Source organism: Zootoca vivipara, chromosome 2 (assembly GCF_965207765.1).
Source record: "Zootoca vivipara chromosome 2, rZooViv2.hap1.1, whole genome shotgun sequence".
Classification (NCBI taxonomy): Eukaryota; Metazoa; Chordata; class Lepidosauria; order Squamata; family Lacertidae; genus Zootoca; species Zootoca vivipara.
Window position 1 is genome coordinate 20,153,264 of NC_142584.1, and position 15,200 is coordinate 20,168,463.

At 40.0% G+C, this 15,200-nt stretch overlaps 1 protein-coding gene across 4 annotated transcripts in view; it reads right to left on the reverse strand.

Moving 5' to 3' along the window:
- Positions 1-15,200, reverse strand: part of PITPNC1 (phosphatidylinositol transfer protein cytoplasmic 1) — a 121,301-nt gene that overhangs the window by 91,318 nt on the left and 14,783 nt on the right. The gene's annotated exons all lie outside the window — the stretch shown is intronic.

Genomic DNA, 15,200 nt, shown 5'->3' on the forward strand with positions numbered 1-15,200 from the left:
GACAAAATAATGAGGACTTCTTTTACTGCTCTCAAATTCCACTGGAGGACTAAGATTACCAATAAAGCAATGAAAACAAATATATTTGTATGTTCAGTAAAAATCAGATTATAGCCCGGACACTTAATATGTGCTGCTAACTAATCTAATAAAATGAAACAGACCAAGAGTCTGTTTTTTAAAGAAAATATTTGCTGGCTGATCTCTGGTTCTACCCCTGCAGATCCACAGATGACAGTGATTTTTGAGCACATATTTACTGGCAATTTGAAGGAACTATTTTATGCTACTATGTAGGCAAATGCTGTAGAATACTTGAACTTATTGAGAAGACTGTAGAAAATGAGGACAATTAAAACATTAATCTCAAATCTAAAAGATAATTCAGCAAACCAATACTCGGTATCACAGAATGGTAGAGTTAGAAGGGACCCCAAAAGTCATCTAGTCTAACTCCTTGCAATGCATGATTGCTGGAATAGCTCAGTTGGTTCAAAATGAAACTCTTAATCTTAGGGTCGTGTGTTCGAGCCCCATGTTGAGCAAAAGATTCCTGGATTGCAGAGGTTTGGACTAAATAACCCTTGGGGTCTCATCCAACTTTACAATTCTATGATTTTATGAATGCAGGAATCTCAACTAAAGCATCATGAGAAGAGGCTATGGTAAAGTAAGCAAGTAATTCCAACGAATAACCACCAGTCTTGCCAGGACCATAGAGAATTTACTCGATAGCATAGGCTGCTGGAAACGTATCAGGGCTTTAATAAACCCAAGAACTACAGTGGGTGGAAATCTATTTCCTTCGATTGACTTGTGGAAAATTAAAGCTGCAGCCAACTAAATTCTTAGGCCACAAAAATCAAATTCATTGCAGAAGGTAATCAAAGCATGTGTTTATGTGGGATGGTGTTGGGAAAGGAGAAGGAAAGAAAGTAATAATGAATGCTGGATATCTAGCTCTGCTGGACAAAAAAAGAGGAAACATTACAGTATTTCACTTTAAAACATTTAATAATGATGCCACAAGTCTCCAGTGCCCTGTGTTATCAAATAAAATATTGGAGTTTTTTTGTTCCATATAGAACACAGTATTAACCTTTGACATTTTGTCAACATCCCAGATGGGACAGTTAATGGGATATTTATAGGTATAAATAATAATTCAGGTAGGACATTCAATCTCCCATACCGTCACAGATGAAGCAGGTACCAAGAGTCTAATTCCTTTTCTACCTCTCTAGTTTTGGATGGTTAATCTTTATTATTTCATCTAAATCATTTGTGATCCATATCCTAAATTATTTCATTTCTTGTTCATTTCTCAAAGGTATGTTTGTTATTTGTACTAGAATCTTTTTAGCCTCACTTGTGACTGTTCTGATTTAGCACAAATTCTTTTGTAACCTGATGCTTCACTATAACATGTTAGTATCTTTATGACTTCTTTATAATATTTTTATAGAGTGAGATTACAGTAGCAGTAAAACATCATCTGCATATTATATTATTTTGTTAAGTAAAGATCCATATTTCACCCCATTAATATCTGTTCTTTCCCTTAATGCTAAAGCTAGTGGCTTGATGGCAGCAGCGAAAAGTACATTTCAATGGAAGTGGGTGGAAGCAACATATGGGGGTAAGAGTTAATTCTAGAACAGATTCTCTCTTCTGATCATGCACGAATACAGAGAACTAGGAGGCAAAAAACTGGATCACTAAGAGTTAACAAGTCAATAATTAAAATATATAAACAGATAAAAGGCCAAAAGTTGCAATTTTGTGGCCCTATGCAGAATGAAGAATAGCCCTACTGCAGTAGTTCTGAAACATAATTCACAATAAACAAGGACTAAAATTTTACATCTACAATAGGTAGGCATGAAAATCCTGTCGATTTCCTGAGAGATTCTGCAACAGTTCAGTACATAACCTAGAAAGCTAGAAAAACTGACTAGAAGCAGTGAACACCAGTGTGGTAGAATCATAGAATCATAGGGTTGGAAGAGACCACAAGGGCCATCCAGTCCAACCCCCTGCCAAGCAGGAAACACCATCAAAGCATTCTTGACATATGCCTGTCAAGCCTCTGCTTAAAGACCTCCAAAGAAGGAGACTCCACCGCACTCCTTGATAGCAAATTCCACTGCCGAACAGCTCTTACTGTCAGGAAGTTCTTCCTAATGTTCAGGTGGAATCTTCTTTCTTGTAGTTTGAATCCATTGCTCCGTGTCCGCTTCTCTGGAGCAGCAGAAAACAATCTTTCTCCCTCCTCTATATGACATCCTTTTATATATTTGAACATGGCTATCATATCACCCCTTAACCTTCTCTTCTCCAGGCTAAACATACGCAGCTCCCTTAGCCGTTCCTCATAAGGCATCGTTTCCAGGCCTTTGACCATTTTGGTTGCCCTCTTCTGGACACATTCCAGCTTGTCTGTATCCTTCTTGAACTGTGGTGCCCAGAACTGGACACAGTACTCCAGGTGAGGTCTGACCAGAGCAGAATACAGTGATACTATTACTTCCCTTGATCTATATGCTATACTGTACTCTTATTGATGCAGCCCAGAATTGCATTGGCTTTTTTAGCTGCTGCATCACAATGTTGACTCATGTCAAGTTTGTGGTCTACCAAGACTCCTAGATCCTTTTCACATGTACTGCTCTCAAGCCAGGTGTCTCCCATCCTGTATTTGTGCCTTTCATTTTTTTTGCCCAAGTGTAGTACTTTACATTTCTCCTTGTTAAAATTCATCTTGTTTGCTTTGGCCCAGTTGTCTAATCTGTTAAGGTCATTTTGAAGTGTGATCCTGTCCTCTGGGGTATTAGCCACCCCTCCCAATTTGGTGTCATCTGCAAACTTGCTCAGGATGTCCTCAAGCCCATCATCCAAGTCATTGATAAAGATGTTGAATAACCTGGGCCCAAGACAGAACCCTGTGGCACCCCACTAGTCACTACTCTCCAGGATGAGGAGGAGCCATTGATGAGTACCCTTTGGGTTCGGTCAGTAAGCCAGTTACAAATCCACTAAATGGTAGCATTGTCTAGCCCACATTTTACTAGCTTCTTTACAAGAATATCATGGGGCACCTTGTCAAAGGCCTAGGCTACATCCACAGCATTCCCTTGATCTACCAGGCTTGTAATTCTGTCAAAAAATTAGATCAGATTAGTCTGACATGACTTATTTTTCAGAACCCCATGCTGACTTTTAGTGATCACAGAGTTTCTTTCTAGGTGTTCACAGACTGTTTGCTTTATGATCTGCTCTAGAATCTTTCCTAGTATTGATGTCAGGCTGACTGGGCGGTAATGGTTTGGGTCCAGTCCTCTCTTTTCCCCCTTTTGAAAATTGGGAGTAGTTTGAGACTTGTACTAGAAGAGGTGAAACCTCAGCTCAAATCTCCACTCAGCCATGAAGCTTTCTGACAGTCCTTTGGCCAGTCGCCATTTCTTAGTCCAACTTATCTGACAGTTACAGCGAGGATGAAGGGGGTAGGCGAGAACCATATATACCACCAGAAGCTCCATAGAACAATACCAATATATATTTCTTTTAAATGCATAAATACCAATCACCTAACCTATTTGAATAAATCTTCATTAAGAGACAGCTTTCAGCTTTGCTAAAAATCTGTGCTTTTTAATGGCCATTTTTGCTAGCATTGGGAGGCATGAAGTATAAGGATCGCGCAAGCGCTGCATGGAAATTGGCTGTGGGTAAATATTTCCTGAAGCAGGTTTTGGGCTATTTGAACAGTGTGGAACACTACCAAAAAGTAATTTTCATTGCTGATTCATTATTCCCAGCCCCCTTTTTTGCCTCTTTGTTCCAATCAGCAGTGTCAAAGGGCAATGTCTCCTTTATCCTAGCACTCCCAAGGAAAGAAACTGGTACATAGCTAGATGAACTGGCAAAAGAGGTTATGGCCCGCAGAGCAGACGGCACAATCCATATGCTCTGTCAAGCTGATGCTGACAGAGGGCAGGGAGGCCCTTCGATCCCCTAAGCTTTGCAGCCTGTATGAACAACACAATATAATCAGCAATCCCAAGGATCATTGAGGAGATTCCCCCAAATTTCTGCATCTCAAGGTGCGAGAGCTGGAATGGTGGGATGCTGCAATCATATGTCACTAACTGAGCAATCCAACAGGGGAGCAGGAGAACCAAAATCGAAAGAAGTACCATTCCAAGCTCTACCAGCCTCACTCTTTTCCAGTCCTTGGTTTTTGGAGTAGGACTTTTGGGTTTTGGCACAAGTTTCCCTCTCATTGATTTCAGCTGGAGGGAAACAATGCCAACTCAAACCATGATGCAGGTCCCACCCCCCACCCCTGGGTGTGCCTCCAGGAACACTTCCTCTTTGCCCTTGGGAGCTGGCCATGGACTCTTCTACTATGTCATGTAAGAGGCACCCAACATCTCTCCTGTGAGGATAGACGATTTTCTTCCTGCCCTCTGAATGGAAGATCAGATGGATCCTCTGGCCCCATGGACACCATCCCAGGGACCACAGAATTGAAGCCAAAAACAGCCTAAAAGAAGATTGCTTGTTGCAAATGCCTGTGGAATGTTCACAGAGCTGTTTGTGTAATGAAATCCAGTCAGAGAGCCCTTCTAAGTAGGTTGTACATATTAAAACTCCTTTTATTCTAGCAATGACCTGCTCGAGCAAGATTCCTCTACCTGATCTTGGGTGATTCCCCTCAAGCACTGCAACCCCAAGCTCCCACTGTTGAGGGGAGCCTACAACACTCTAAATAGGTTTGTTTGGGGGGGGAGGCGGGTTTAAAGGAGGTTATAGAAGAAAGGTGGAGAAGAGTAAGGTCAGTTGCACAAACTGTGTTTTACTCACACAACCATTCAATAAAACCAAGAGCGTTTTTTAAAGAGACAAAACATACTGCTAAGCAAGGGAACAAAGATTAAACTCTGAATAAATCCTACAATAAGGGTGTGGGCTATCCCATCCAAAGGCACAGACTATCCAAAAGGATTAATGAGTGAGAACATGCCAAATGACAATTAAAACAAAACAACTTGTGCATCGTTAATAAAACGGCTTACAACCCAAAACACCCTGCTCTGAAATGCACAGTATAAGAAGGTTCTTGTTATGCTATATAGCTGTTCATTTTCAACACATCACTGCCATGTCACGCCATGCCTTGCCACTGGAAGCAGAACACAACCTTTCAAGTTCCAGGTTTGTGCCATAACAGAGGAGTCATTTTTCTTTTCTCTCCTGCGCAGCACAGGCAGATCTGTTTCAATTAATTTATGACATGTCCCAAATGCAGAGGAGTGGGTGGAAGCAAGTGTTCTTGCTCATGGCTAATATTCTCTGTGTCTGCCAAGTTAAGATGATTAGGGAAAATAACTGTTTTTCTTGGGGTGTATGGTATAGCAAACAACATCTTGTATTTATTCTAAAATATCTACCAAGGCCTAAATATAAATTGCCTCTAGCTTTTCTTTTTTCCCTGCCCCTTTTCTTTCAAGAGATCAATGCTCTCTGTGCTTAATTTTGCTGCTCTTCTGATTAACTCCCTGAAAGACTTTGTAGCATTCTTAAACTTCTATGTACTTGCATATTAACTCTCTTAGGAGGGAAAAACCAGCCAATAATCAAAGGAAATTATGTTGATTCCTTTCAGGAATTCACTGAAATATGAAGCGTTGTGATCAGGAAGGATATGAACAGCACATCACTTAAATAACTACACAAAAATGATTGCGTATTTGGAGGTTTTGAAAAGAAAGGTTTACGAAGGCGACTTTGGCCAGCAGAAATGGAAACAGACCGTTTAAGGAATACAAAATGAAATATGTGACAACCCTCCCACCGCCCTGCTCTGCTACACATTGTTTGAATTTCGTATCACTTCCATTGGTGTTTTTTCTGGCAGACCGAAGCACAATTTAAGATGGATGTTGCAATCCACCCACTTGCAGTGACTCAGAAGGCTAGGTCTTGGACCGTACAAACTGATGGAGACAGTAATATGATCTTTCTGTGTGCATGAACTCATAACTTTCACACCTCCTCTGAGCTCTTGCTTGAAGCAGACAATTTTCTCAACTCATTTCCATTATCATTTCAAAAATCACCTTTAGCTCATTTCATTTTGGTGTATGTTGGCTGCATTGGGCAGTTTGCCTCCTAAGCAATATTCCTCCAGCCAAGCAAGCTGAAATCTTGTTAGATGCAAAGCAGCTGCTTTCTTTTCTTCTTCCAACACTGCTCTCGCAATACAACATGATACAAAAAGGGTCTTGGACAAGTAAGCTGCAGTTGCACTTTCCCTTAAGAACAAGGAGGTGCGGAATAGCTCAGTGCTTCTGGATTCTATTTACCATGCTAGGACTGGTTGAATACTTCAAGCAGGATTTGGCCATTCACCAAAAATACTTCTCAGGGTTGAAATGGGTGATTCAGCCACTCCTGTCCAATGCAGTTAGGTGTATCTAGCCAGCTATTCTTTAATAATAATAATAATAATAATAATAATAATAATAATAATAATATCACATATTTTTCCCAGTCAGGGACTCAAGATAAAATAGATAAAATAGAACAAGCTAAAAAATAAAAAGACAATCATTAAAATACAATCAAACATTTACTATTACAATGTTTATCAATGGGCAAGATAGACAATTGGTGCACTGCAATCTATCCCACCTTTAGATCTAAATTAGCAGTCATAGCACCATCATGATTCCGATATTCAAATTTCAAAAATGTCTACCACCCCACGTGTATTTATTTACTAGCCACCTCGTACATGACATAGTTTGGGAATTGCAAGAAACAAAGAAACAAAACCCCAATGCAGTCTTGAAATCAGTGCAGTTTTGAAAGGTTAAGTCCACCATCCTGATTCAAAATGGCATCTAATTGTATGCAAACATATACAAAACACCACTCCTTGATCTCAGGAACTGTCATGCAAAATCTGGTTATGAAATCTTAAGAGGTATCCAAAATGCATAGCCAACAGCCAGGGAAACAACTTTCTAAAACATATAGTAGATTTATTATATTAAATAAACTGCATCATCCAGAGTTGAGGAATCTCCACCACAATTGAATGGGTAAAAAGGCAAAACTGTTATATTACAAAGCAAAATTAGCAGAATTGGGGGCAGTACAGCTGTCTAAATCTCACCCTTCTGCCCTGAAGTCCAGCACTCTCTACAGGCTCAGTTGCTGGTGGAAAGTAATTTGATTCATTCATGACTTTAACAGAATATATGCATTATTAATTTATGACAGTAGTCTGCAGTAACTGGCTTGTATTTGTAAATATCTACCACAATTGCTAGCACTATTGTGATGTTTAGAATGGCAAAGTGTTAAATATTGAGTTCCTGCTACCCTCTCGCGGGCTCCTGTTCAAGGTGATATGTTCACATCTGGAACGAGGGAAAATGCAGCTGGTCCAGATCTCAGCTGCAACTCCGTAACACAGCTGGAAATGGAGTTACGTCTATACAAGAGGTCTAATCCTATAGGACGTTAGATATCTTCCTTGCTTGGCTAGGCTCAATCTACCATGAAATGCAGCTGGTTCCACTAATTCAGCTCCAAAATTACACTTAACCACATTACTCTTCTAGAAATGAGCCCAGTGAAATTATATTAGTAAACGTTCTGCGTATTTTAACAGCTGTATATTCTATATACTTTACAGCACTGTTGCTGCACTAATAGGTCATCCATTACAAGCAAGATGAAAAAGTTTATGTTAACATCCATTATTTAATTAAGCACCGGCACAGTTGTGTGCATGTAAGTAGCAGCAGCTTTCCCAATTACATTTACAAATTGCTGCACTAATCACAGTGGCATTCAGCTTTAACCATATGAATATAAAAGCAAAACAAAAGTTGGTTTAAATATACTTTTAACAGAACTCAGACTAAATTTTGTGGAGCAGTCACACTGCCACAAAGCCTGTGACCCATTAAAGAAAGAGTATTAGAAGTAATTTTGGAATTTGCAATCGGAGATTTTTGAAAGGGAAAATCAGAAACATGTATACAGTACTTAGGTTATGATGATATTCTCCTCCAGCCTAGGTCTGTGGAAAACAAAATGGCGGTATTAAAGGTAATATTCTAAGATATGAAACTTGCGGATGGTTCTGTCCAATGGTGAACAAATAAATGGCTGTGGTCCAACTAACTTTTTGGCCGTTCATCATTGGTAAATTGCAGATCTGCAGAAGTATGTACTTTCGAGACCGATATTATGCACTGTTTTCCAAATTTGTAATTCGAGCATTCTCTTCCTTATGTGTGGGAACAACTGTATATTATTCTAAAAACACCTCCACCCAGAGCAGGACCTGTTCTGTAAGTCCTAAAGTTAACACAACTTCCTTCCTAGGGAAATCCTAACAGCTTTTCTGTCCTGTTCTATTTTGATCGCTGTACTGTTGCTTTCAGATTGCATTACATATCTATGTATATATTGCTGCTTTTGTTGTTGTTTTTTCAACTGTTGTAAACATGTAAACTACAGCTAATAGTGTTATAGAAATAAATAAGGACAAATTCAAGGTTATAGCAGAACAGGCCATAGAATGCCAAAGATGAATAGTGAATTGGTGGCTAACATCAACCAGCCACTTTTACCAGCCACTGTTTTTTACTTTGAAAATTGCCAAGCTGCTGTGGCCTGAAAATGATGAAAGGTGGCTAAGTTTTTGACACTCTACAAATGATAAGTAGCAGCAACATGTTGCATATAGTAAAAGTAACCTAGAGCAGGGGCTATATATTTGTATGGGGGGGGCATAATAATTTTATGCCCGAGTCAGAGAACCACATCTGTCATCTTTGACAGGAAGACAGATGGTTGCCACTGAAAACTGATTCCTTCGTGCCCTAGAGCACTACAAATTGCATATTATTAAACTGCGTCAGCCAACAGCGAATCTCATGACCTGAAGAGTTCTTAATGCTTGTGACATATGTCTAAGGCTTATAAACTGCAGTGCTGTCAGCAGCCATTACAGAATGAATAGGTTTTGTAATAATAATAATAAAGTTCAGCACGCTCCATCCCTACAATTATCATCATTAGTATGATCATGCTAAAGCACTAAGTGATTAATGAGAAGACAACCCTGTTTTAAACTTGACTTCACATATTCTAGTGCTTGAATCACGAGTTGTTCCAAGTGCATGTGCACATGGAGGACGAAAGGGAAACTTATAATGGGAAATGGGATGTAGCCTCATCTGACTCTGTAGCCCAGAGAGGAGGGAACCTGTGGTTTTAAAGATACCCTGTTTCTCTGAAAATAAGACGTAGCCATAAAATAAGCCGTAGCAGGATTTTAAGGCATTCAAGGAATATAAGCCATACCCCGAAAATAAGGCATAGCGATAGGCACAGCAGCAATGCCGGCCATGGCAGGAAGAGGAGGGGAAAAATAAGAGATCCCCTGAAAATAAGCCATAGTGGGTTTTTTTGAGGAAAAATAAATATAAGACGGTGTCTTATTTTTGGAGAAACACGGGTATTGCTGGATTACAGCTCCCATCATCCCTGGCCATGGGTCATGTAGTCTGGGGTTGATGGGAGCTGCGAAGTCCAACAATGTCTGGAGGGCCTCAGGCTATCTACCTCTGTTCCTGCTAGAGTCCCATCCAAGAGCACTTTGCTAACACAACACAGGGTATCAAATGAACGAGCCACTCATCCTAGCTCACCTCTGCAACTTGCTAGTAGCCTACTCCTGATGAGCAGCTGACATTGTTGTTTCTGTGTGCTCTGGCACTCAACATGGTCCTCTGTCCACCAGTAGCAGTTTAGTCATGCTGGCCACACATGACCCCAGAAAGCTGTCTGCGGACAAACAGCGGCTCCCTCGGCCTGTAAAGCAAGATGAGCGCCACACCCCATAGTCGCCTTTGACTGGACTTAACCATCCAGGATCCCTTTACCTTTACCATTGTAATCTATACCACTTCAGGAGAAGTGTTATTAAGTACACTATGTATATACCAAAGAGGGGAGCAACTTTGTGGTGGGTGCCCTGACTCTGGAATAGTCCTCTGAAGAAAGTACACCTGGCATCAACACTGTATTATTTTTGGTACCAGGTCAAAACATTTTTATTTAACCAGATGTTCTAATAAAAAGACCCTGCCATGTACCTCTCTTTATTTGACATCAGGCTCTTCCTCAGCCTTCCCATATGGTCTGCACACTGCTGCTTCCTAATTGATGCTCTCCACTTCCCTGATTATAGATTTAATCCAGTAATTGCTTGGCCCAATCTGAATGCTGTCTATATACTTAAACTGTCTGTAATAAACTGTATAAATCAATTGCTCTGGTTTATTTTCTCATTACTAATTCCACTGTAGTGCACTGTGCTAAAAATGTCACGATACACATCATTCAGGTATATGTGTGTATTGCTATATATGTGGTACATGCAACAACAAAATGCAGAGAGATTCCTAGGCATATTTACTCTGCAGTTAAGTCCCACTGTGTTCTGTATACTGTACTTTACTCTGAGGTAAGCATTCACAGGACGTCAACCACTGAATTAACTCAAATCTTTGTAACACGTCTATGTAGATAACATTTGCAGCTGTTTTATTATTTGTGCTTTATTTTGAACCTCTGGAAGGAGCCATTTGTATTATTTGATTTGCAGGGAGAAACAAGTTGATTTTTAAAGTAATCTGTAATATCATGTGCTGTCTCCACAAAAGATGGGCTTAAGACACAAATTAATAGACATGAAGTCTGGGGGCAGGGTAGGGAGGACGGCGAGTGACAACACCATATGTTAAATGCTCATCCCCTTCTGTATATTTGTTTCAAATACTGTAGCTATTTCATGAGAAGAAGCTAAACATTGTCTTTACAGTAGTAATTTTTTCATATCTTTGTTTTTAAATACTACATCATTTTTACCATTTTCTTTTCTTGCTATTCATTAAGTACCAGTGGGACTACAGCAGTATAAACAAACATTTTATGATCCAATGTTCTTCGATCAAGTTATGACTATAAACAAGAGATGAAGCAACAATGAATCTACAAAGCAGAAAGGAACTGTTAAATTCAGTAAGCACGGAAAATTAATTCCCCGTAATTCACCTCCCACAATAATGGTCGAGAAGCAGAAATGCAAATCACACATCAGAGACTACACTGCAGGTAGCAAACTGAATGCAGAGTTGTGTAGCTTTCATGGGGAAGAACATTTTGGAAACTGTTCTTAATATCTATTACTAATACAGCTGTTGAAAGTGAAAAAGTAACATCCAGTTCCCATAAACATTTTATCTCCCTTCACATACAATCATAAGGACAGAATTCAGTGCAGCCTGCCTCTGAGTTATGTCTCTATAGATTTGGGGCTAATAGCAACCATCTATATTTTGAAGACAAGGCATTAAAGCTCCATGGAAACTGGGTCCCCAAGAGTTTCCCTATCTTTCTTGGCACTTTCAATTCCTCATAGCTTAAACATGATGGCTGGTCCCCAGTCACACAAGGGAGCAGAGGTCATTTTCTCAGTTGTAATCTGAAAAAATACTGCAAGTTCGCCAGGCCTGGGCATAGCACCATAATATCTCCAGAAGATAATAGTTCTACACAGGAGCTGCATGACACAGGAAGGATAATATTTTCATTTTCATATATTAGTTATCTGCACCTCTTTGATGTAGTTGTTATACAAAGGATGGTGGCATATAAGGGAGAAATATGGAAGAGAGGCCCACACATTCATTTTAAACACAGTAGTTTTATAAATGGTGCTCACCCAAATTTGGAAAAGCACGTATCTGGTACATGCCTGCCTATATTAAAAGAAGGTTATAGTGCATTTCCATTCTTAAGGAAATCAGTCCTGAGTGCTCACTGGAAGGACAGATCGTGAAGTTGAGGCTCCAATACTTTGGCCACCTCATGAGAAGAGAAGAATCCTTGGAAAAGACCCTGGTGTTGGGAAAGATGGAGGGCACAAGGAGAAGGGGATGACAAAGGACGAGATGGTTGGACAGTGTTCTCGAAGCTACATGAGTCTGACCAAACTGCGACAGGCAGTGGAAGACAGGAGTGCCTGGCGTGCTCTGGTCCATGGGGTCACGGATCACAACTAAACGACTAAACAACAACAACAATAGTGCATAGAGCACTTCTGTTCAAGGAAAGCTAATGAAAGACACAAGACATTTGGGAATCATGTGCTTGTGTCTTTCACAATTGAGTCTCAGCCCACTTAGTACTTCAAAATGGACCCATGCTTTAAGAGAAAAGTTCAAAATTACTAGGTACATTCAAACAAACATTTGATAGACACAGTAATGATGCCTCAGGAAAGAACATTTTTCCTCTATAAATTTAGAATAGTCCAATTTAAATAAAGTTGAAAGCCATACACAGGATAGAGGGGCCTATTTAAAATAGCTTATGATTGTTAGGAGACTTTTATTGCAAAGAACATTGATTCACTAATTTATATTCATTATCAAAATATCTAAGTCAGGAGCAAAGAGAAATCTTTTTATTCATGGTTTAAAAATAAGGGATTAAAATATTTCACAGAGCATTATGGACAAATTGTTATATTATAAAGTAGAAGTGATTTGTTGTTCCTCAAATCAATTTATCAAAAAAAAAGCTTTTCCTGTTATAAAACAGGAAAAAAATATGTCTCTTACTCTATTCCAACAACTACATTTAAAGTAAACCATTTGGTCTTTTGTTTTGTAGCACATATCTTTCAGGGCAATTCCCCAATAATGATGTTCAGGAAAAATGTTTTTAATATCTAGAATATAATAAACCTAACAGACGCTTCTATTATGTATTTGATATCCTATATATTATTTTCCCTATAAATAACTCCAAAACACAGACACACACACCTCAAAAAAGCAGAGACTGTTAACAGCCTGATGTTTGATTCTAAATCTCATCAGTACAAGCCAGCTAGCCTAATGGTCAGAGTAGATTGGGAATTGGAGTTCACCAATAATTGGAAGACCACAGTTCCTCCCTCTCTGGTCTACAGTATGTAGACATCTACAGTAACAAAAATACCAGATATTAGCAACTCCTGTTGCTAGAAATTGGACAGGAGCCCCCAACTCCTCTAGCGAACATCCTCCTCCACCTGAGTTCTTAATTTCCCTTTTTAATTGTTTTTATTAAAGATGTTCTTAATCTCAAAGAATTGAGAGGAGGTGGCTGTGTCGCTTCAAGAGGCAGGCATTTTCAGAACAGCTCACCTGGAATCCTACAGGCAAATACGTGAGAACTCTGAGGGTTGCTTGATTAAAGGAGTATAAAAGAGGTTTTGATTATTTGTATGGGGGATTAGCTCAGGAGGTGAAGGAGGGGGGTGGGGAAGAGTGTCAGATCCAGTTCCTGTAGTCTGGCAATAAAGCATAGAGGCAATTTGGGCAAAAATCCTGAAATCAGTTATCTCCCTGGAGTTTGCTGCCCCATTGTTGCTATGCAAGTATTTTAGGCTACAGAACACTCCAAAGTAAGTATGGTGCACAGTTTACATAACAAGTATAGAGTACAATAAGCCCTGGGACCTTATAGCAAAGGGAGGGTAAGAAATCTAAACTGAAATAATAAAAATAGGTAAAACTGCTCTGCAAGCCTTTTAAAACAATAATATTTATTTAGGTTCCTGATAAGACTAACCATATATTTAAGGTGGAATTCTAAGCATTCGCCCACAGAGCCAAGGCCCGCTGAAACTGTGACAGGTCAAGGCTTTACAGCTCACTGCTAGATAACAAAGCTATGAATCTAATAAAGGGTAAATTCAGCCACAATTTATAGACTCTCCCTCCCCCAGAGCCAGAGGTGAGGAGCCTTTTTCAGATTAAGAGCCACATTCCCTTCTGGGAAAGTGTCCTGGGGCCACAGGCCAGTGGGTGGAGCAACAAAGGCAAATTCTGCCTCTGTATAGTGGGCTAGATTCTCCACACACCCCTCTCTGTCCCTCATCCAAGTAACTAAGTCATCAGCACATTCCAGGTAAGCAAGACCAGTGAAGAGTATGGCCTACAGAGAATTGGGTGGGGTGGTGTGGCCCAAGTCAGACAGAGGTGCCAGGAGGGCCAGACTGGGCTCCCAGGCAAGAAATTTCCCACTCCTGCCCATGGTGCAATTCTACATCACCCTGCCTGGTGAAATCAGGCTGGTGGAATTGTGGAGCAGGACGTTTCTGACCTCCAGGCTTTGGGGCTCCCTCCTCTGGTATCTGCTTTTAGCCTCCTGACGCAGGCATAGCATTAAGATTTTGGTGTTTCACTGAGCATTTGGGGGAGAGGACTAAGTTTTAATTGGATGCAGCGATTCTGCTCTTACCATTTCATTCTCTAGTGCCTGGTTGTTTTAGCACTATTGCTAGAATTGTTTATTCCAGTTGTCGCCAACCTCTTTAGTCAAGTTTGCAAACCAGGGAGACGGTATGGGCACTACACAGACTCTGCAACACACTGCTATCTATTCTGTTGGAAACAACAGAATGCTTCATTCAAGCTGAACTTTAGCAGTGGAAGGGGGAGAGACCACTGAACGGCACATGTGCTTCTTTCTATGGGCAAGAAAAGCTGTACGCCGGCTCCCTTGGCCAGTAAAGCGAGATGAGCGCCGCAACCCCAGAGTCGTCCGCGACTGGACTTAACGGTCAGGGGTCCCTTTACCTTTATAATAATCACACTTAACACTCGTTTTAATATTATATGCCATCTACTTATACTATGCATTATTTTTCAGCTTCATCAGAGATCAATGCTAACCTTGGTAGTTAAGAATTAAAACAGGTTTTGCAAAGGCAAAAGTGATCCTACAAATAGCGTTTAGGAATGATCGATACATAATTGTGTTAATCTTCTCCTTTAACAGTACTTGAAAATGCAGTATATTTTGCCTATATTCACAAAGTGCAGCTAGATAGCAGTAAAACCTTTTCCATAATTGAAGAATACAAGTACGAAAGAGCAAGTTTCACATCTAATTGGAGTTGTGGGAGTTCTAGATGCTTGCCTATTTCATGTACGCCATCAATGGTAGAACAAGTGTATACGGTATTTATCAGCAAAACATTTTCCACAACTGTCTGTGAGTTATCAAGGGTTGATTTTCAACACTCTGGGGCCTAGAACGTACCAGTATCTTCA